Below are 22,860 nucleotides of genomic sequence, written 5' to 3' on the forward strand. Positions count from 1 at the left end.
ATACTAATGCATAACAGTGGTTCAACATCTACTGGATGAACAGTGTAGAATGTGGACTATAGATTAATTGTTACTAAGAATAAATGAGGTTGAAAGTAGACATTGCTGAGAGGACATTATTGATTTATGGTCATTATCTACCATTTTTATCACTTTTGATGCAAAAAATAACTTTTGAGGAAAGCATTTTACGACACAAAGGATTTATTTAGATATTCCAAATACTAGCTAGAAAAAAACGTTAGTTCTCAAACAAGTTTGCACAAACTACCAGTAGCAGGTACTCATTGTAAAAATGTAACTATGACCTACATTCTCACAATCTTAGAGAACAAGTATGGTGGTATTGTGTTCCCCAAAATATTGTGTACCTTAATAAACTTATCTGGGGTCAGAGAACAGAAAAGCCACTAGTTAGGCAGCGATAGCACACGCCTTTAATCCTAGCATTCCAGAGGCAGAAATCCATCTGGGATCTCTGTGAATTCAAGGCCACATTGGAAACAGCCAGGTATGGTGACCCATGTTAATCCTAGGGAGTGATGGTAGAAAGCAGAAAGGTATATAAGGCATGAGGATGAGAAACTAGAAGCATTTGGCTGGTTAAGCTTTCAGGCTTTGGAGCAACACAGTTCAGCTGAGATTCATTCTGGATGTGGACTCAGAGGCTTCCAACCTGAGGAAACAGGACCAGCTGAGGAATTGGCAAGGTGAGATAGCTGTGGCTTGTTCTGTCTCTCTGATCTTCCAGTGTTCACCCCAATAAGTGGCCTCAAGTTTGATTTTATTAATAAGAACTTTGAAGATTGCTGCTACAAACAAGACTAGTTATTGTTCTATATTTAGTTTGGAAACTCATTGCATGGTTATTTTTTTCCAGAAAAAAGTAAAGGTAACTATGTGATTTTTATACACTTAGTTGACCTAGGGTCAGCATTACTTTTCTTAGTATAGTACATGTTTTAGGAATGAAATGTTTTCTTTTTGAAACTGTATTTTTATAACTTATAAGACTAGTGATAACTTCATATAAATTCTAAATAAAAGTTTTGGTGTTGTATTAGTTTAAAATACATTTGAACAGGGATTTGATAAATCAAATACATTTAGACAGAAAATTATTAAGGGCTAGAGAGAAGTGGTTCAGAGGTTAAGAGGTCTGGCGGCTCTTGCAGAAAGAACTCATGTTCAATTCCTAGCATATACATGGCAGCTTGCAACCACATTTAACCCCAGTCCCAGAGGATCTGATACCCTCTTCTGACCACACATGATGTACAGACATACATTCAGGCAAATACTCATACACATAAAATAAAATATCCAAAAATTTAAAAGAGAAATGTTTTTGAGCACATTATATCTCTTGGTTTATAGAAAGTATAGCAGTTTTATTATGAGAAGTGCACAGACTTGGCTGGCTAGCTAGACTTTGTAAGAAGTCTGTGTTCTAAAAGTATCTGATGCTAGTAATATAGTCATTAACCTACAGTCAATACTGAAAATGTCACTAGGTTATTAGAAGTTGAAAGCAAACTTTCAATAATATAGCCAGTATTAATTAAGAGAGATGGACTGGCTAAGATAATCTAAAATTTCTTACAGTTTTTCTTGAATTTAAAATTTGAAAAATCAGAAAGGAATTCCACCTACCTTTCAGGGTGAAATCCAATATTTTCAAGCAAAAACTTACAGTTCTACAGTGGTTAAATAAAATAGATCAGTTGACAATGAATAAAATAATTGCATATTGCTATATTGAACTAATATTTAATGGGTTAAGTGGCTAAACAAGTCAACAATGTTCCTTAATTGTTTATTTCTTACATTTATTTTCATTTTTATTTATTATTTTTGTTATTTGACAATTTCATGCAAAAAATAATTAATTAATTACTCTCTCCTACACACCTTCTTATTTTTCCCTCACTCCTCTGAAAGCTCCCTCATCTCAACCAGCATCTATGTCACATTCATGATTTTTGGTTTTGTTTTGAGACTCATTTAAGTTAAAGAGGACCATGTCTGTGAACATTGTATTGGAACTATCCATTTGAGCCTGGTGTGTGTGTTGGGGATGGTGGGTGTAAAACCAAAGTCAATAACTTCCAATATCAAATGATTCAGCAGTGAGGAGTAAGGACTGCCCCATCCCTCCTCCATCCATATTTGAATATTCACAGCCCCAACCTTTCGAAGCTCAGCATAGGCATCAGTAGCTTCTGTGAATTTGTTGCAGGATGTGTGTCTTACCCAGAAGATGACTAGGTATTTTTATTTTTAAGGTTGAAAACATTTCTATATTGTCATCTCTGCTTCCTTATGCTTTCTTTATTTCTTCTCTAGGTGTAGCTAAAAGTAAGATGGTATTCCAGTCTCATATGTATAGTATATTTTTCACAAACACTTGTTTAGTATCTGTATACCTTATAATTACTTAAATGATATTTATCTTTTATAGTTTATTAACTTCCTTTAATACACTGTTTCAAAATCCATCCTGACAAATATTTTTATGCTATACTTTTATTCAATGAGAACATGTATTTGGCTATTTATATGTTTCTATTGCTTTGACACTTCAAAAGTAGAAAGTTACAACAAACATCTTTTATATTTCCTGTACATGGTTATAAGCATGATTGATAGATTTCAAAAAATAATAGATTAGATTAGTGTGATTGCTTATCTACTAATTTATATTAAAAATAATCATGCAAACCTACAAATCTATCACCAACATACAAGATGTTATTTCCCTGCATCCTAAACAGTACTTTTTTCTTGTCAGTTACTCAAATACTTCAACTTAATGTGTGTGAAATGTATCTTACATTAGTTTTAATGCATATTCTCTTGATTTTCAATGAGTCCTGAAAATGTATTTTTTTGGCATAATTGAAACATAGTTAAGATATAAATGTTATAAAATTTACAATTGCTATTCTCTTTCAGGGATCACAGTCCTGAAGAAAACAGTTTCTTCTCACAGCAGCCATCTATTGTTAATGCATTCTCAATTAATGGAGAGACTTATAAGTCCCTCTTCCATGGTATTTGTCAGGGTTTCTATTATTGTGAAGAGACACATGATCACAGTAACACTTTTTAAAAGAAAACACTTAACTGGGCCTGTGTTATGGTTTCAGAGTGTTTTGCTGTCAAAAACCAGGAGCAAACACAAAATGTAAGGTCAAACAATTTATTTTACTTCTGGGCCAAACTTGCAGTCTCTCCTCAGAAGGAGGAGAATGTAGCAGCACTGACCAAAAGCAGGGCAGTCTTTTTATACCAGGTATGCAAGTTTTTACAAAAGCAGAATTTCAGAATTAGTAATTAGCTATTTTTATGATCATGGGAAAAGCATGTCATGAGTTTATGTCCAGCCAGTTATTAGAACATACCATGAAACAATGGAAAGAATTTATGAGGGGTGAATCATAAGATTATAGAATAGCATGTCAAAAAACAAAAACAAAAATAAAAACAAACAAAATAAAACAGGCTGATCTGAAGCAGAGGACATGATTAGAGAGAAAAAATCACAAGTAACAATATAGAAATAAATCAAATTCTAACATTATGCTTAACTGAAAAAGGAAAAATGGAGTCAGCTGTCCCTTAATATTCCTCACTCCCATTAGGGAGCTCTCTAAATCATTATAGATCATCATTTCTAAGGGGAATTTGTCCCAAGTGTTCATAATGGCTCCTCGGGACCATTAGTTTAGTGGTATTGAGTCAATGACTTACAAATTTTATAATTTCATTTAGAGGGCATGGCCTGCAGGTGAAATAAGCAGTAAGGGACCTACCGAGGCACTGTGAAGAGTAAGTAAGCACAGGCACCAGGAAAATAGGGACTCACACCAATTTAGACTGTTTGAACTTAACTCTTCTCTTTTCTTGATTCTTTGTTTAAGCAGACTCACACTTTCTCTGACTACTCTTGAGTGATTAGCATAAAAACAACTTTGTTTTCTGAGTGTTAGGCAGAACCTGCCCTGTTATGTGAAGAAGAGGGACAAGGCCCTTTTAGTTCTGCAATATGACCAAGGAGTCCTGGGAGGAAATCAGGATAGATGTTTCCAGTTCATATAGATCTTGATCAATTTGTTGGCTCAGGAACTTAAAGATTTGATCACTAGTGACAAGTGTGGTGGTTCCCAATTCTACTGATCCCGTTATACCCAATCCTTCTATCGGGGGTATTAGCATCTGATCGGCTCTGTTTGTATGAGGTCACTGTAAAAGTCCTAAATGTTCTCAGTCTCCTTTTCTAGAATAGTGATACACTTGAGAAATCAGATGAACTAGAATGCAGAAGTTAGAGATCTTGGTAATAATGAAGGGATTACGGCAGGGACTTAGACCTAAAGTACATGCAAACCAAGTTCCCTTGGGAGGTACTAGATAATAATAGAGCAATAATGTGGTGAGCATTTCTAAATGTAGGATCCCATTGCAGTGTTGTTTTTTTACTCAGATTTGGAGATGTAATAAGACCTAGCATATAGGCAGAAAATCTTACTATCTATGCCTTTCAAGGTAAGAATTGGTCCATGACTCCAGGTACATTGAAGCATAAGATGAATTCTTATCTCTTTTACAATTAAGTTTCTAATGGAGGGCTCCTTATTCCCAAATTCTATTTGAGCTGCAATCCCTATATAGTAGGAAAGTTGAGGATCTAAGCATAAACAACAGTCAGTAATCCAGTTGGGAATGGTGGAATTAAAGAACGTATAGGTATAAAACAAAGACTTAGAGAAACCAGATATATTGGAGTCAGAAATGGAGTAACAGGGATGCCAGCAGTCATGAAACTATGATGCAACTTTTGAAGTGTTTGAATTATTGTCCCTTGTTGGAAAGGTGCTTCATACCTTAGTAGGTCATGTAGGATCTAAGGGCTTGGTGGTGGAAGTTATAAACATCTGGATGATGAACAGAATCACAGAATCACAGAATCACATAGTCCCTTCCTAGGGCACAAAGACAAAGTCCTCATGTTTTTCCTGTCTTCTATACATTGCTTATGCAATTTTGATGGTAACCTGAACAGGGTTATTGTATCCTAACCCTTTGGTTTTACCTGTTATTAGCTGGAATTCAATAAAAGTGTGTTTGTTTACCCAAGAGGCCAAGGTTTCACAGCCCCAGGATGCACAGTATTATCATTAATCACCTTCATAGTCTGAATCCTTTGCTGAGGGGCAAACATATATCTGGAGGTAAGCTAAGAAATTCTCTGAGTCTTGATCTCCATAGCCATATGAAGGAGGGCCTTCCCCAACTCCAAACTTATTAAAATTACACCAAAGTAAATTATGTAAGTCAAAGTGAGAGTAGGAGACCCATAATTGATGACATTATTTCTTAGTACCTAGTCTAGGGTATACTAATCAGGGCCCAGGTATGTTGGACCAGGGCATGGTTTGCCCCAGACTAAGGCAGACTTAACCAGAAAATTAGGACCCAGAAGAGTCCTTTATCAGTCTGGCTTAAAGTGGGTTTGTGGTTATGTTTTCACCTTCCATCTTGAGGGTAGGTGGTCCAGGGGGCTCTGTTCAGTTCAGAACTTCAGATCCAATCATTTTGTCCAGAGATCTTGGGGTTCAATTAACCTTGCTTCAACTTTGGGGGCATAATGACTTTGAACCCAAACCCAGCCACCAGGCTCTAAATCTAGAAAAGTGTCAGATGTGATCACTGGCTTCTCGGAGTGGTCATCTCTTAAACAAACATATGAATATGCTTTTGCATATGTCACAGAGCCTGTAGAAATAGGAGAAGAACTTGGTTAAGCATCATAGCAATGTGTTGCTCTCATAATTTGAGTATCAAGAGAGGAGGTCTCTTAAAAATAATTTTGTAGGGAGTAAGGACCTTAACATAAGGAGAACATCATGCCCAGAGCAAGGCAAAGGGAAGCAGATTTACCCAGTTATTGCCAATATGTGAGATTATTTTTTTCAAAGTTTTCTTTCAGCTTTTTATTTATTCTTTCTATCTTTCCTGAACTTTGAGGACAGAAAACACAATGTAATTTCCAATCAAAGTTTAATTATTTGACTATTAATTTTGAGATCTGGGCCATAAAAGCTGGTCTATTGTCAAACTCCAATCCAATAAGGATGTCAAATCAGGGGATCAAGTCACTTAATAGTCTTTTAACTACAGTCTGAGCTGTTTCAGTCCTGTTGCAGTCCTGATGGGAAATGCCTCTACCCAGCCTGAGAAAGTATTTATGAAGAGTATTAAGAAAGTATTATGAACAAGTAATAGCAACTATATTGTCTGTCTTTCATGTCTGTGAAGTCCAATTCCCATATCTCTCCAGGGTCTTGGTTCCCTCAGTTATTATTCTGAAAAATAAATATCTTGAACCATTTTATTTAGATGTGGGTTAAAGAAATCTCTTTGAGACAGTTCAATCAATTTAGTGGTACCAAGATGGGTATACACATGTCTATCCTGTAGTCATTCCTATCCTATGACTTCAGACAGGATGGGTCTTCCATCTTCTTTTTTTTTTCCATTTGAGAATTTTTTTTTTATTCATTTTGTGTACCAACCACAGATCGCTCTCTCATCCCTTTTCCAGCTCCCTTCCCCCCTACCAATCCCTTCCTTCCAAACTGCAAGGCCTCCCATGGAGAATCCACAAAGCCTAGTACATTCAGTTGAGGTAGGACCAAGACCCCCCCCCCTGCATCTAGGCTGAGCAAGGGATCCCACCATAGGTAATGGGCTCCAAAAAGCCAACTCATGCACTAGGGATAAATCCCGATCCTTCAGCCAGGGACCCCTCAAATGGACCAAGCTATACCACTGTCTCCCATATGCAGAGGGCCTAGTCTGGTCCCATGTAGGCTCCACAGCTGTTGGTCTAAAGTTTGTGAGTTCCCATGAACTTGGTTCAGTTGTCTCTGTGTATTTCCCCATTATGATCTTGACCTCCCTTGCTCATCTTCAATTTAAAACCATCTATGAGCATCCTTTTTGGCTTTTAGTCTCTCAGCTAAAGTTCAAATCCTGGTTTGTACAGAAAAGTTCCAGGGGGAGGAAGTAAGGATACACCAAGGATAGAATCTCTAATAGTTTCACTTTTCCCTGAGCAATGGTCTTAGCCATTTGATTGGCAAAGTCATTACCCTTAATTTGGAAGGAATTGTTTTCTGATGCCCATGGCAGTGAATAATAGCTACTGCTTTTGGCAAGCAGAAGTGATGTGGCATAATCTTTTTGTACACTGTGAAGATGTATTTTTTTCTGATTGGTTTAATAAAGACCTGAATGGCCAATAGCTGGGCAGGAGAGGAGAAGTAGGATTTCCAGGGAGAGAGAGGAAGAGGAGATGAAGTTTGGAAACATTAGCAAGGCACTGAAGAAGTTGGACATGACAGAATAGAAGAGAAGTAACTGATCCACATGGCAGAATGTAGATTAATAAAAAGAGGTTAATTTAAGTAATATGAGCTAGTAGGGGAAAAGCCTAAGCTAAGGTCCCAAGCTTTCATAACTAATAATATGTCTCCATTCATTATTTGTGAGTTTGTTTGGCTCAAAGGAAAGTCCAATTACACAGAGGGCTATTGGTGAAATTATTAAGGCCATTCCATGTAGTTAAAAAGGAGGATTATTTTGTGGGGTAACTCACAAGTAAAGGGATAGGTAACAGGGTCTGGGAAAGGTGTAGTGCAGTCCAGTGGTGTTCTCTGGAGAACTCTGCTCGGTCTACCTCCAGCATCCAGGGTCCAGGAACCAAGAGAGCTGGCACATCCAGATCTCAGGTCTTCAGGGTCCTCTCCCAGGCCTGCCTTGTAGGCATGACAGTTACCGAAGCCTCAGTGAGGATTAGAACTTCCAGGTCAAAGCTGAAATGGCTATCCACTACAGAGGGCCCCCAGTGGAGCCAAGATTTCTTCTTTGTTTTTAATGTCCCTTTTACATGATGTCAAAAGTCCTCTTTCTCAGTATAGGTCCACATTGATATTGGTAGTAGCAAAGGCATGACTATCTGTATATTGGCATCTTTTCCTTTAGCCAATCAAAGAGCTTGTGTTAAGGCTATAAAGCCCAGTTTTTTGGTCTAGTGACCCATGTTCTAGGGCTTGTGACCATACGACCTGGTCTTGAGTCATCACTGTGGCTCTAGTATACCTAATTCCATCATTTTTGTAGCTACTACCATCTGTAAATAATTCACCTTCCACATTTTGGAGAGGATAATCTCTCAAGTCGCCTTTTATCCCATTGAGAGTACTCACAGTCTCAAGGCAGTCATGGATGGCCAGCTCCAGACCTTCATCTGGAAGGAAGGTAGCTGGGTTCAACACTCTGTCTTTTGGAAGGTCATTCTTGGTGGATCAGCAGCAGTGCCTGATATTGGGTGGTCCTTGCATTGGGTAGTGACCACAGCAAGGACTCCACAGAGTGCTGTCCAATGACTTGAATATTCTGACCCAGAGACAGTTGGGATGCTTCTTTAACTGGGATTATAGTAGCAGTGATGGCTGAGTCAACTGAGTCTAGTCTCTTAGGTATGCTACTGATTTCTTCCATGGCCCCAAAGTCTAAGTCAAAACTCCTTTGCTACTTCTTTTCACTCAAGGACACACAATTAAAAAGGCTTGGAGGTGTCAAAAAGGGCAAGTCCAGGGCCTTCATATGGGACCTTTTAAAGTTGTCTGAAGGCTGAACTTTCTCCCAGGGCCCACATAAATACAGAACTATTTGAATTTTTGAATTTTTGTGGCCCCAACAACTGCATAGACAGGCTTGGCAATTTCTGCAAACTCTGGGATCCAAAGAATGCAGTAACAAGAAGTACCCAGAAATTCTTGGATTTGTGTCCTGGTGGTAAGTAGAGGAAATGTCCAAGAGGGCCTGGATCCATTTAGCCCCAAGTGAATGTTTATCATCATGTATTTAGTATCCAAGGTAACAGTGTCCGGGCAAACCTGGACTTTCTTGGCAGAACCTTTGTACCCCAACAGGTTTAGTACTTCCAGTAAGGCTTTAGAGACTTCTATGCAGTCCTTCAGAGTATCTGCTGTAAGTAACAGGTCATCAATAGATTATAACAATCTTTCCTCTAAGTGTGACTCCAGGAAAGAGATCAGGTCTCTCCTCAGGGCTTCAGGGCTTCATCAGAGTTGGTGAATTCTGGAACCCCTGTGGCAGTCATGTCTGAGTTAATTGCCCATTGAAGGTTAATTGCCCATCTGAGTCTGTCCATTCAAAAGCAAAAATAGGCTGGTTCACCTTGACAACAGGCCACAAGAAAAAGGCATCCTTCAGATCAAAGATGGTATAGTTCTTTATGTTAGGAACCTGTTCACTGAGGCAAGTATAAGGGTTAGGTATGATGGGGTGAATAATATCCACCCATTTGATGATTTCCTTAAGTCATGAACTAGGTGAAATTCAGAGGAAGTAGTCTTTGGAAAAGGCAAAAGAGGTATATTCTAAGAGGAATGGTAAGGATCAAGGATTCCAGCCTCCTAGAGGTGGTTAACGTGTTTGGTAATACCTTGTCTAGCTTGAAGATTTATAGGTTATTGTCTTATTCAGACCTGTGAGGCAGAACTGTTTAATAAGATTACTATGGGAGACTACTGCTTTACCAACCCTGGTAGTCTCTGCCCGGACTGTTTGAATCTCATCTTTCTGTTGTTCTAACAACCAAGAGGCAGTGTCTTTGTGGTCCTCCAGGAATTTATATTTTTCAGAGAGCAAAAAGGGGTCAAAATTGTGGGAGGCTCAACAGTCAAGTCCACTGAGTCTCAGTGAAGGTAATATGAGCTTCTAATTTGTGTAAGAGGTCTTTTCCCAGGAGGGGGCAATCAGGTATTAGATGGAAGGAATGGGTCATAGAACCATTGGCCAGGTCCATGATTCAGGCCTGTGTCTGAAGGTATCCTTGGGTTTTGCCTGTGGCCCCTTTAGTGAAAATTGTATTATTTGTAACAGTCTTGAGGGGTTCCATTAAAACTGATGCAGTGGCCCCTGGATCTATCAGAAACTTTGCATCCTTCCCTTCTACTTATAAAGTCACCATTGGCTCCCAAGAATCCAGGGAAAAGCCATGTCCCATCATTCTGTGGCAACAGCCAAGGTAGGGACCTTCTTTTCCCACAGGGGACATTTGTTCTTCCAATGTCCTTGATCCTTGCAATATGTACATTAATATGTTTCTAATTAATGACTGACTCCAGTTTTTTTCACTTTTTTAATTATTAAGAAATTTTCTATTCATTTTACATACCAACCACAGATCCCCTTCTCCTCCCTCCCTGCCCCAGCTTTCCCCCCAACCCACTCCCTATGCCCACCTCTTCCAAGGCAAGGCCTCCCATGGAGATTCAGCAGAGCCTGATACATTCAGTTGATAAGTCCAAGCCCTTTCCCCTGCACGAAGGCTGTGTAAGGTGTCACACCATAAGCATTCAGCTCCAAAAAGGCCTAAAATGCAACAGGGATGGATCCTGATCCCACTGCCAGGGGGCCCCTTAAGCAGGTCATTCTACATCATGGGGATACGGAGAAATAGGGTGCTGACTCTAGTTTTTAATGGAGACTATTTTCCTATATTTTTGGGTCAAGGCTGGTCAAAACTTTTTCCCAGAACTTCAACCATCATTTTTCCCATTTTCTTCACTTTTGATTGGGCTGGTGTGTCCCTTCCTAAAAATATCATCTGTGCTATCTCCACTAGTTCAGAGATTAACTTTCCTTCTAATTTTTGCAATTTTCTCCTTATGTCTGGGACTGACTGAGAAATGATGGCAATATTTAAAGTCCTCTGCTTCTTGGGTGCTTCTGGGTCACTGGGTGAATAGAGGTGATAGGTCTAGTAAAATCTCTTCACTAAAGCTACTGGTGACTCATCAGGCTTCTGCCCCAAAACCCTGCAACAGTCTGACAATACCTAGCCAAAGACTCAAAGTCCCTCCAAGGTGTTAAGATCCCAGTCAGGGAAAGTTGACAAAAAGGTGTCCTCGATGTTAGTGCTATTCTGTGAGGGCAATCTGTCTGAACCTAGGATGGCAGGAGCTGCTGCTTTCAAGATACAGTATAGATTGTTCCTGAGAGATGAGGGCGATCTGCAGGAGCTGATGACAATCCTCCCAGGTGGCTGATGACTGGTGAAGATAGAACTGAAGAGATCTACCAGCTTCTGGGAGTCCTCAGAAAAAGAGGGATCTTGCATCTTCCAATTATAGAGATCAGTGGTAAAGAAAGTACCATAGACTAGAAGAGATCAGCTCATCTTCCAGGGAGATCACCTGGAAGGGAAAGGACAATGTTGCAGAGGGAAGTAGGGTAGAAGGACCAGGGATAGGAGGAAGAGGGACAGGGGAAGTTTCACCCTCCTAGGAAGTACCATCACCAGTGCATGGAGGTAGCTAGGGAGGCAAGGGAAAGACTTGGGGCATGAACCCCTGAATAGGGAAGAGGGTCCATCTCCTCCTTAGGGGTCTGAAGGATGTGGGAGAGACACTTAGGACCTGAAACTTGAAGCAAAATTGTGGATCAGAAGGAGCAAATTTGGAAGCGGCTGAAGGGAGTGTTTTTTGGTGCCAGATGGACAGCATTTCTTAACTCAGGAGGGAAGATTCTTGAGTAAATTTACCCATGTAACTATATACCCTGTCTTCTGCCTAGGGACTTTGGGGGCCATCTCAGATCATGCAGGGGTTTGTTGGGCCTTGAGAATGGTGGGGTCTGAGGTGGGAAGACAGCGAGCCTGTGAGGCTGTGCCACTTGTCCTTGGCCTGACTTCATGGTTGCTTGCAGAGCAGATGAAGGCCTGTGCTGGCTCCTCTGCAGGTGGCTTGGGCACACTGCCCCTGGAAGGGATGGAGACCCTTCTCTTGTGGCTGATGCACTGGAGGGAAGATGTAGCTGCTGTTTCTGGCTTTGTAAAAGAATGGGGTTTAAGAAAGTAATTCTTTATTATCATTTTGTATAGAGGGTATGAATGTCATAGTGTGCATATGGAGATCAGAGGACAACACTGTGGCATCTCCTCCCAGCTTTATGTGGATCCCAGGGATTAAACTCAGGTCCCCAAATTTGGAAAGGGCTGAAGGGAGTGTTTTTTGGTGCCAGATGGACAGCATTTCTTAACCCAGGAGGGAAGATTCTTGAGTAAATTTACCCATGTAACAATACCCAGTTGCTTGGGATGGGCATTAGTACAGATCCTGTTGTGAAGATCAATGGAGTCCTCAGATGGCAGTCTAACTCCTAAAAACACAAGCCACTTGAATTAGTAGTTTCTGAAACCTGGGGGCTTTGACATAGAAGCCAAATTTCACAACTTGGCTTCCTGAAATCAGAGAAGTTGTTTATCATGCAATCTAGAGGACATAAGAGGTGGGATGTGGATTGGCACATGACAAAGGTTAGACTTAAGGCCACACCAAAAACAAGATGGGTATAGAAAAACAGAGATCATCTGAATTTGACAAAGTCTAAATTATCATAAACTAAATGAATATTAGTCTTAGTTCGCAGGTGGTCTCACCAGCCCAGAACAGATGACAGACAAAACACACAGGCACCTCTTACCTTGTAACCTGGAGGAGATCTAGATATGTAGCAAAAAGGAAGGACATGGACTGAGGAACACATCTCAGTGGCTGCACCCTGACAGTTCCTGCCCCAGAGAGGTCACCTGGAGACTGGTCATCCAATTATGGTGTTGAAAACCAGGAACAAATACCAAATGTTGCAAGGTAAAAAATTTTATTTTATGGCCAGGCTAAGTTTGCATTGTCCTCAGAAGTAGGAGAATGAAGTGGCCCTGACCAAAAGCAGGGGGAGCCTTTTTTAAACCGAGCAAGCAAGTGATTACAAAAGCAAAATTTTGCAATTAATAATGAGCTAGGTTTATGATCATGAGAAAGCACATGTTGTTGGTTTTATTGTCATCCTATTCTTGGAACATACCATGAAATAATGGAAACAATTTATGAGGTGTGAATCACAAGATTATAGAAGAACAAGTCAAAAACACAAGTTGACCTGTAGCTGGGGCCATGATTACAGAAGAAAAAATTGGAGCAATATAGAAATAATAAAAATTCTAACATTATGCTTAACTGAAAAAGGAAAAATGGAGTCAGCTGTCCCTCAACAAGAGGTTTAGTCCATTATTGTCAATGCAGGAGGTGTGGAGGTATGCAGGCACAAACAGTGCTGGAGAAGGATCTGAGAGTTCTACATCTGGGTCCACAGACAGAAGGGAGGGACTGAGCCACTAGGCCTTCCTTGAGCATCTGAGTACTCAAAGCTCCAACAAAGCCACACCTACTCCAAGAAGACCATACCTCCTCATAGTGCTACTCCGTATGGACCTGTGGCGTGCATTTTTATTCAGACCACCATATTCTAACATGCTCAGAGTTTGGCTGCTTGATCTGGTGCATGCAGTCCTAGTCACTGTGAGTTGGTTTGTGGAATGACCTTGTCATATCCAGCAAACAATGTTTTGCTATGTACATCATACACTTTTTACTTTTACAATCTTTCCACACTCTCTTCCACAATATTCTGTGAGCCTTTGGTAGAATAGGTGTGATATAAATAAGCTAGTTAGAACTGAGCACTCTGTAGTCTCTTATTCTAAGCATGCTGACCAGTTATGAGTCTCTATTTTACATTAGTCACCATTTATTGCAAAACAAGCTTCTCAGGTAAGGGTTGAGATTCACTAATTTATGGATATAAACTTTCTAAAGTACATACACTTATATCTGTATATACATATATTGAAATAAATATAGTTAACCTATAAGCAGGGGAACAATGTTTCTTCCAGATACCATAGGCTTTCATAATAAAAAGTGAAAGATATGGGTTACATCTTGAGTTATTGATCAGTTAAACCTAATAGACACCCCCTAAACATTACAGGGTATTGGCATTGCTCTTGATTACCCTCCAGAATTTGCTGACAACATCCTGGTGCTGAAGATGCCACATACCTGCATTATAAGGCATGGGGAAATTAAAATGATGTGGACTTGGAAGCTTCATCTATATGGGCTCACTTTCATAATGCTGAAAGGTTCTACATAAGCTACTAGGGGAAAATATTCAATAATCATCTAAGCTATAATTGACAACTGGTCCAGAAAGATATGCCTGCTGTTGCAAAAATGACACAAGTGTTATGGAATGACCAATAAACTTCCAATTGGCTGTAAATCCCAAAGGAGAATTTATAATTCACACCAGACACTGCTCACTTGAACAAAAACCCACGATTGACTAGTAAATAGTCCTGAGGAAAGAACATAATACTGTTATTCTGCTAATGGAAAACATTCTTAAATTGCCTCCTATGTTCTTATCTTTATAATAATAGAATAGTGCGTTTCAGTGGTTGGCTTGCTGTGTTTCATTTGTAGCCTCTAAGAGTAAAATCTTTGGTATGGCACAGTGGTACATGCCTTTCATCCTAGCATTATGAAGGAAGAAGAGCCCAGGGAATTAAAGGTTACCTAGTGAGACCCTTTCTCAAAAAATGAAAAGCCTTTATCCTCTTTCTCTTTCTTACACTCAACCCCACCATTGCCCACACACAGCATCAAAACATCACACACACACACACACACACACACACACACACACACACACACACACACACTATTTCTTTTCCTTCATGCTTGTCCATGCATTGATAGCATTACCCCCTATCTCACTAGGATATTTACACAGAAATTAAGCTACTAATTGTGAGACCAGTCTTCTACTGGTCGATTAAAATAGACCAGTGGAGAGCAAATACTTCAAATAAATTCAGATATCCATTCTACTTTCATGAATTTTCTAGGCTAACTTATGACAATGCCAGTCTGGGCAGTTTTTTTGTCCAATGGCTTTACAATACCATAACAACTTTAGAGGCCATATTATAAGCAGCAAACTCAATCAGAAGAGGATAGCCTCCTAATCCAGAAACCACATGAAAGACAGAATCATTAGCAAATTTAACAAGTTGAGGTGTATCATCAAGAGAGGGACAGCTCAACAACTTGCAAGCAATGTGGGAATCATAAAACCTAACACACCTGTGTTGATTTAGCAAGGATGGTTCAAGTGAAGCACCGGAACAGTGAAGCCAGGTAAATCCATTCATGTCACCAGATACTACTGTTACTGTCACATGCATCTTGAGATGTATACTATTGACATTAAAACCTCTGTAGTGTCCCTGAAGTCTTGTACTCATTCAATATATATACATACATTTATATATAGAGAGACTATATATACATATATAGAGATAGATAGATAGATAGACATCTGTGTATTTATGTATGTATACATATGTATATATATGTATATATATAGTATGTTTCAGTGACTTTTTAGATAAAAGAGATTGAAACTGATTATGTCTTATCTTTTATAAGTGATATTCTTTGCATTTACAAATATTCATTTGTGATACATTTCACATATATTTTCACATATTTATCTACTCTTTAACTAAATTATATCTACAAATCCTAACCATATAACATTTGGAGTACTAACTCATGTGAACTAAAACATTTTTAAGTACCCTTATGTTGTGACAATGATTTTGGAAATAGTTCTATTTTGTTTATTTTGTGATTTTATTGTTTCCCTTCCTGAGGTGCTTTTAATACACAGATCCAAATGGCCTATGTGTCTAACAATTTATAGGTCCCTCTGTGATGTTTTTCATAAAGTTACCAGAGAGGAATCACATCTGCTTTCATGCTATGAATATAAAATCATATCTTTTTTTAAGGTTTCTCCCATTTTTACATCAATAGTTTGCCTCCATTTGGAATTTACTTTGGTATTAATGGAATTTTCACATGATTCTTTTCTTGAGAGCCAACTTCTTATTTTATAAGATCGTATATTTATGTTTAAATTATAGGAACAGTAGGGTTTATATTTGCATCTGTACCCTTTATTGTATACAATGATTAAAATAAGTCATGATATTTGAAACACTGCATTTACTCTACTTCCCAGGGCTTTATTGCATTCTTTGATTGCATTACTTCTTTGAGACCAAATTACCTGATGAGTTTTTTTCACATACTCTTTGTGTGTCTGTGTTATGTTATCATTTCAAAGCTTTGTTTTCAGACTATATTTATAAGGATATCTACTATTAGTATATTTAGTAGCATAAAGTATTATAGCTTTAAAATATCCCAAGCCCTTTCCAAAAATTAAAATGTATTATGTTTGTATGCAAGATAAATTGATTTTATACATGAAAGAACATTAAAAATACATTTCATTCTGTGTTCATTGTTTACTGATAAAATGATGACATTGTAAAAAAAATATGGAATACCTCAAAAGTACAAATCCTCAGGGGAGATGTTTAATATGAAAGGTACTTTTTATAATGTCCTTATCCATTATTGTGTAAAACTCATTTACACTTAAAAAATGTTATTGGAAATTATTTATTATCACAATTGACATTGCTAATGGTACTACTATAAAATACCATATTTTTTTAGAATTTAACTGTATGTCTTCACAATAAAATTTCAATAGTTATTGTACTTATGTAGTTCAATGCACAGAATCAAATATAACAGCCCACACTAAAATGTAGAATTTCTTTTTGTTTGGAGGAAATGCCCTATCATTTAATATTTTCCTTAAAATTCACTAGTTGTACTATTTAGAGAAGGGCATTTCCATTATCATTTTTTTTGGATTATCTAGCTCTCTGGTTTTAAATTTAAAGTTTAAAAGAACCATTTGATTTTAATAACTTTTATGTGTAGTGCTCCAATGAGTCGGACTTTAGCACATAGAACTACTTTTCCATAAGGTGATTTCTAGTAAATCCCTGTGTGTAAAAGCAAGATAAACACACATCACTGGGTTTGTTATTGCAATTAAATTATTGGATTTTTAAATTTGAATATGTTTTGAGCATTGAAAAGCATGACGAGACTGTTTTCTCATGTTGGTCATGGACACTTTTCTGACACTTAATAATTTGAAATAAGCCTTCCAATATTTCTAAATGTCTAACAATATGAAAATGCTACATTACTAATTTAGGGAAGACAAATTCAGAAAATGACTTCTGATAATAGCACCCTCAATAAACTGTTCCACAGAATCTCCAACTGAAGACTAAATTCTTATTTACTATAGTTAAATTTTGAATTTTTCCATGAAGTTTGCTCTCTACCCAATTTTTAAACTGCACTTATTTTTTTTATGGAATAAGTGCACTAAATTTTCTTCTACTAGGATCTCCTTGCTTGTGTTTCTCCATGGACACAATCAAACAAGAGTCTTAAGTGCTCTGAGAGAGGAATCCATAGTCTACATAGATCTTATCACAGAGAACCTATGTTCATCTTTTCTGTATTAAATGCTATTAACTTATCTAATTATAAATAATTATAAAGTTATTGAAAAGATGTTTTATTTGATAAGCACTACAATGTACAGACAACTTGTTTAAATAATCCTTAAACATAACTGTCTCTTCTTCAATGACTGCAGGAACTTGAATGAGAATGACCTCCATAGACTCATGTGCTTTAATATTTGGTCCTGAGTTAGTAGAACTGTTTGGGAAGGATTAGAAACTGAAGCCTGTTGAAGGAGATGTGCTGCTGGGATGACCTTTGAGGTTTAAAATGACTTCCATTATTTCCAGTTATAATTCTCTGCTTCTTGGTTGTGGAGCAACATTTGAGTTCCAAGCTGTTTTGTCAACCCACTATCAGGGATGCTAACCTCTGAGACCATAAGTGGAATTAAATATTTTCTTTTATGATCTGCTGTTGTGATATATTGTGTACACTACTAAATTTGCCTGAGGATCAGAGGACAGAGCCAGCCACTAGGTTAGACATAGAGGTCAGGCAGTGGTGGCACACACCTTTAATCTCAGCACTTGAGATCTCATGTCTTAACTTGGGAAGCATACGTGCCTGTAATCCAAGGAAATAATATGGCAGGGCAGAGAGAGTTATATAAGGTGTGAAGAAACAGGAACTCAATCTCTTTAGACTGAAGATTTCATAGAGGTAAGAACTAGTGGCTGGTTGTTCTGCTTCTCTGATCTTTCATCTTTCATCTTGATATCTGGCTCTGGGTTTTTTTTTTTAATTAAAAAACCATCTAAGATTCAAACAACAAATTATCTTGGTTATGATGATATATCACAGCAATAGAAATGTAGCTGAGACAGTGGGCATGAGCAGACAGTGTGAACTTCCAAAATGACACAGTGCTCCCATATTTTAGATACTTATCCTAGGCTTTTAATGTAATCAGCACTTTGGAAGAAACATAACAGCAATATTCTTGTCTATTAATATGTTAAACTAATGGAGATAATAAATTCATGAGTAAAATAACTTCTTAAGATCATATTTCCAGAGATTTCAGACCATGGTCACTTTCCCCTTTGGGTCTAAAATGACACAGTACAACACTGTAGAAGTGTATGGTAGAGGAACTCTATTCAACACAAGGTTTCTGGGAAGAAAAAATAAGAGAGTAATAGGTTACAGATGTCAACATCTTTTACAAGGGAATGCTCTCATACCTAACTTACTTACACCAGTGTTCACTTAATAAAGCTTCTATTACTTTTCCAGAGTGCTATGGACTGGATTCCAAACTTTCAGCACATGGGCCATTGGTGGCATGTGGTAATATTTTATTTGGGCATCTCAATAAAGCTTATCTGGGGATCAGATGAAAAAGCCAGCTGTTCTGGTGGAAGATTCATCTCAACTCCCCTCCCCCATCTCTTTCCCTAAACCCGCCCCTTCAAAGCCTGACTAACACAGCTCCTCCCCCAGAGATGCTCAAGACCACTCCCACAGGGTATATACACTGCATCCCAGGAAACAGACACATGGTTCTTCCAGTCTCCTGTCCCTGTCTCTTCTCTGTGGGGCTAGGGAATCACCCCCCGCCCCCCATTAAATTAGGCCTTTTTCTAATTTGGTCTGACTTGGATTGCTGAGTCGGTGGAGAGGCCTATGAGGGTACAAAACAACTTATCACCAGCTACTATAGTAAAGCCACTATAGTAAAGGTCAGGCAATGGTAGCACAGGCCTTTAATCCTAGCATTGGAGAGGTTGAGATTTAACCAGAGCTCTGTGCGTTCAAGGCCACACCGGGAACAGAGCCAGGCATGGTGGCACATGCCTTTATTTCCCAGCACTAGTTAACCATTGAGGTCTGGAGGGCTGTACAGACAGACAGGAAGTGACAGAGCTGGGTAGAAAGAGGAAGTGATGAGATGGCAAGGCACAGAAAGGATATAGGTGTGAGTATATAGGAAGTGGCTCTCTTTGGGCAGAGGATTTCTATCAGTAAGAATGTGGCTGGCTTCTTTCTGCTTCCTTGATCTCTCAGTTTTTACCTAATATCTGGCTCTGGAATTTTTATTAATAAAACTGTTTAGCAATTCCTCTTACAGTGGCATTTAATGTGAACTATAATGCACCATCGTCATTGTTTCTATAATTAGTTCAGTTTCCTGAGAAGGTACACGTGAGTATGTGTACAAATTCAAGTATATAATGATATAGAAAAACACAGGACCAGAGCAGAAGTATATATAGGTATATAAGCCCAGAAATTTCTTAATTGACTTTAGAATTATACCTTCAAATGATTAATTAAACTGATGAAAATACTATGTAAACAGTTTAATTGCTGGAACATGTCTTTAATGCCAGCATTATAGAGACAGAGGGAGCTGATCTCTGTGAGTTGGAATCCAGTTATGTTCTACATACTGCTTTTCAGGCCTGTCAATCCATGTATTTTGAGAGCATATGACTGGGATGAAGTTTGAAGACAAAATATTCTGTTTAAATATGTCTATGATCAATAACATTACAGAAAGATGAAGAAAGAAATTTTCATTTTTAAGATGAGTATTTTTGTTGGGCAGGAACAATATCAGTCTTCAGATAGGATTGTATGGTTGATATTAGTGATATTAAAAAACATAAAGCCATTTACCATATTTGTTACAACTAATATGATATAGAGTTGGTCTGAAAGTATATGCCTTTCAGGAAGAATCTCAGTTTCCTTTATCACCACGTCACCCCCTCTTATCCCATCCTTTTCTCTTCTTTTTCTTTTCTCTTCCTCTCTTCATCCAGGCATCTTTTCCATCTAAAATTAAAATAACCCAGACTATAACAACAACAACAACAAGAAGGCACATTGCTTGAAAATAGAAAGCTAGCTTTAGTTTCAGGATTGACCAAATTAATATTTTCTCTTTTTATGATTGGTTATCCTGTTGTAGCACACTCCGATGAGACATTGAGGGACTTCAGAGTAAATTCAAAGATTTATATTAGTGCTTTAAAAAGATACTAAATTTTGTAAAGAAATAAAAAATATTTTTCATTTTTATTATGTTGATAAACATTTCTGAGAAAACTGACTTTGATTTAAATCTTAAAATAATAGGCATAGGAAGGGTAAATATCAAAAAATCAATATATATTTGCTTCCTACATTATATTTATATTAAGGACTCTTTCTGTATGTCTGGGCTAATAAGTGCATGATGAAGCATAAATGGAGATAGGAACATGTTCCTGTCTTCTACAAGGCTATCATTTCCTGAACATAGCTACCAAATTGCGTAAAAGAAATAATGAGAGAGTTCTCTAAGAGGGACCACTTGGTTCACAGCATTTCGAAGTTTTCTGAATTATCCTGATTGAATAGTCCGGGTTTGATTTACTCCTGATGTCATTTAAATTGTTTTACTTATGTAGTTTTTATTTCTTTCTGGAATGGGACCCACTGAACTCAACTGGAGTTTCTAATTCGTAAATTTACAGATGCTTCTCTGCATGGAGAAATATGTTCTCTTGAGTATGTAAGTAAAAAGCAGTAGAATAGGATTATAAACTTATCAAATCTATTCTGATAGTTCAATACTTAGTGTCCACAATGGAAAGTAATTTGATAATAAGGATATTTTAATATTGTTCTTCAGAACCCTTATGGCATGCATAAAAAAATTCTGGTTAAATACCTGGTCTGTTTTTCTTTTTCTGCATTATTTCCTGGATCCAGCAGTGATCACATTGTGCTCAGTTTTTACTCACTTAAATAAAAAGCAAACTCTAATTTTTCAAGTTAAAACCCAAGAAGCTAAGAGCTGCTTACAATGGATACATGACTGGCCATTTGCATATACTTTCTGCATTTTGAGTCTGTAAATCAGAATGTGGAGTTTGGCCCTTAATGATCCACCCAACATCTAAAGCCTTCTCAGATGCTTGAGCTGTTATCAGGTATTGGAGCAATTCCCCATTTTTCAATACTTATCTTCTTCAAATTGAAACTATTTCATTCACTTCTGACTTGTGTAACCATGCCCATTGCCTTAAACATCAAATGTTGGGCATCTTCACAGTCAAGAAGAGATCAGAAGCAAACACACATTTCAAAACCTAGGAAATAATATGAGCTGGGTGGTGGTGGTGCACGCCTTTAATCCCAGCACTTGGGAGGCAGAGGCAGGCAGATCTCTGTGAGTTCGAGGCCAGCCTGGTCTACAAAGTGAGTTCCAGGAAAGGCACAAAGCTACACAGAGAAACCCTGTCTCAAAAATAAAAAACAAAAAACAAACAAACAAAAAAACAAACAAACAAAAAAAGAATATGAAGAACAGAAGAAATATTGTTGTAAGCTTAAGTGGCCTTATTTAATATTCAGGCCCTAAGTTGCCTGAGTCAGGGATAATTTGACTGCTAAGAGCTGAAACTCCGTAAGAAAAATGCAATAAAGGGGGATTTATTATGTAAAGATGAGATGGTATTGAAGAATCCAAATGGAAAAAATGTAACAAGTCTTATTGCAATTGGGTATTAGAAAAATAAACAATCCTCAAATTAAGTGAACTTCCATTATAATGCCCCAGGGGTAATGGGTTTATTTATCCAAAGGCTTCCTTTGAAATACTGAAATGGTAATCTTATTAATCTATTTTGGTTAGAAGTCTGTAGTTTTATTTAGACCTGGATGGAGCAGAAAAATTATTAAGAGTTTCTTTCTAGGTCATTAGACAAGTTAGAATCACTGGTAAAGTGGGACTTACCAAATTAATATCATTTGCATTTCCAATGTGTATTCCTTGCAGTTGTGAATTAAAATCCAACAAATGATTATGTATTAATTATCTGCTATATGCCAGGCATTCAATTTAAATTTTATTATACTTATTTAATATACTGGTAGCAACAATCTGTGATAATTGAATTTGCTCCATCTCAAACTATTAAGATTTGGTGATTTCACATGCATTTGCTTAATGGAGTTAGAATAAGAGATGACAAAATTTAAAATAAACTATGTCCTTGTCAGGGTTCCCTGAGCCCTGAGGTGTGGGATTTGATGGAGACATCCCATGTAGGACTGAGTGTTCTAAGGTCTTCCACTCTCTGCAACTATCCAGTTTAGATCTCTGTACTGGTACACATCTTCTGCTGGAAGAAACGTCTCTCATGATGGCTGGGTAAAACACTGGTGAATGGATATAGCTGAATGTTACATTTTATTACTATGTTCCTTTAATATCACAGCAGTATTTGGTTTGTTTTTTCATAGGTCCTTTGCCTATCCAGTCTCAGTTTCTTGGCTACCAAGAACAGTTCCATCTCATGGACTGGTCCTTAAATCTAATCACATATTGGTTGCTTACACCCACAAGCTGTGTGGCACTGTTGCACTAATGACAGGTCATCATTATAGACAGAAGAGTTTGTAGCTGGCTTGGTGCTTTCCTTGCCCCTTTGGTAGTACGCAGAGTGCTTTC

Source organism: Peromyscus leucopus, chromosome 3, assembly GCF_004664715.2.
Source record: "Peromyscus leucopus breed LL Stock chromosome 3, UCI_PerLeu_2.1, whole genome shotgun sequence".
Classification (NCBI taxonomy): Eukaryota; Metazoa; Chordata; class Mammalia; order Rodentia; family Cricetidae; genus Peromyscus; species Peromyscus leucopus.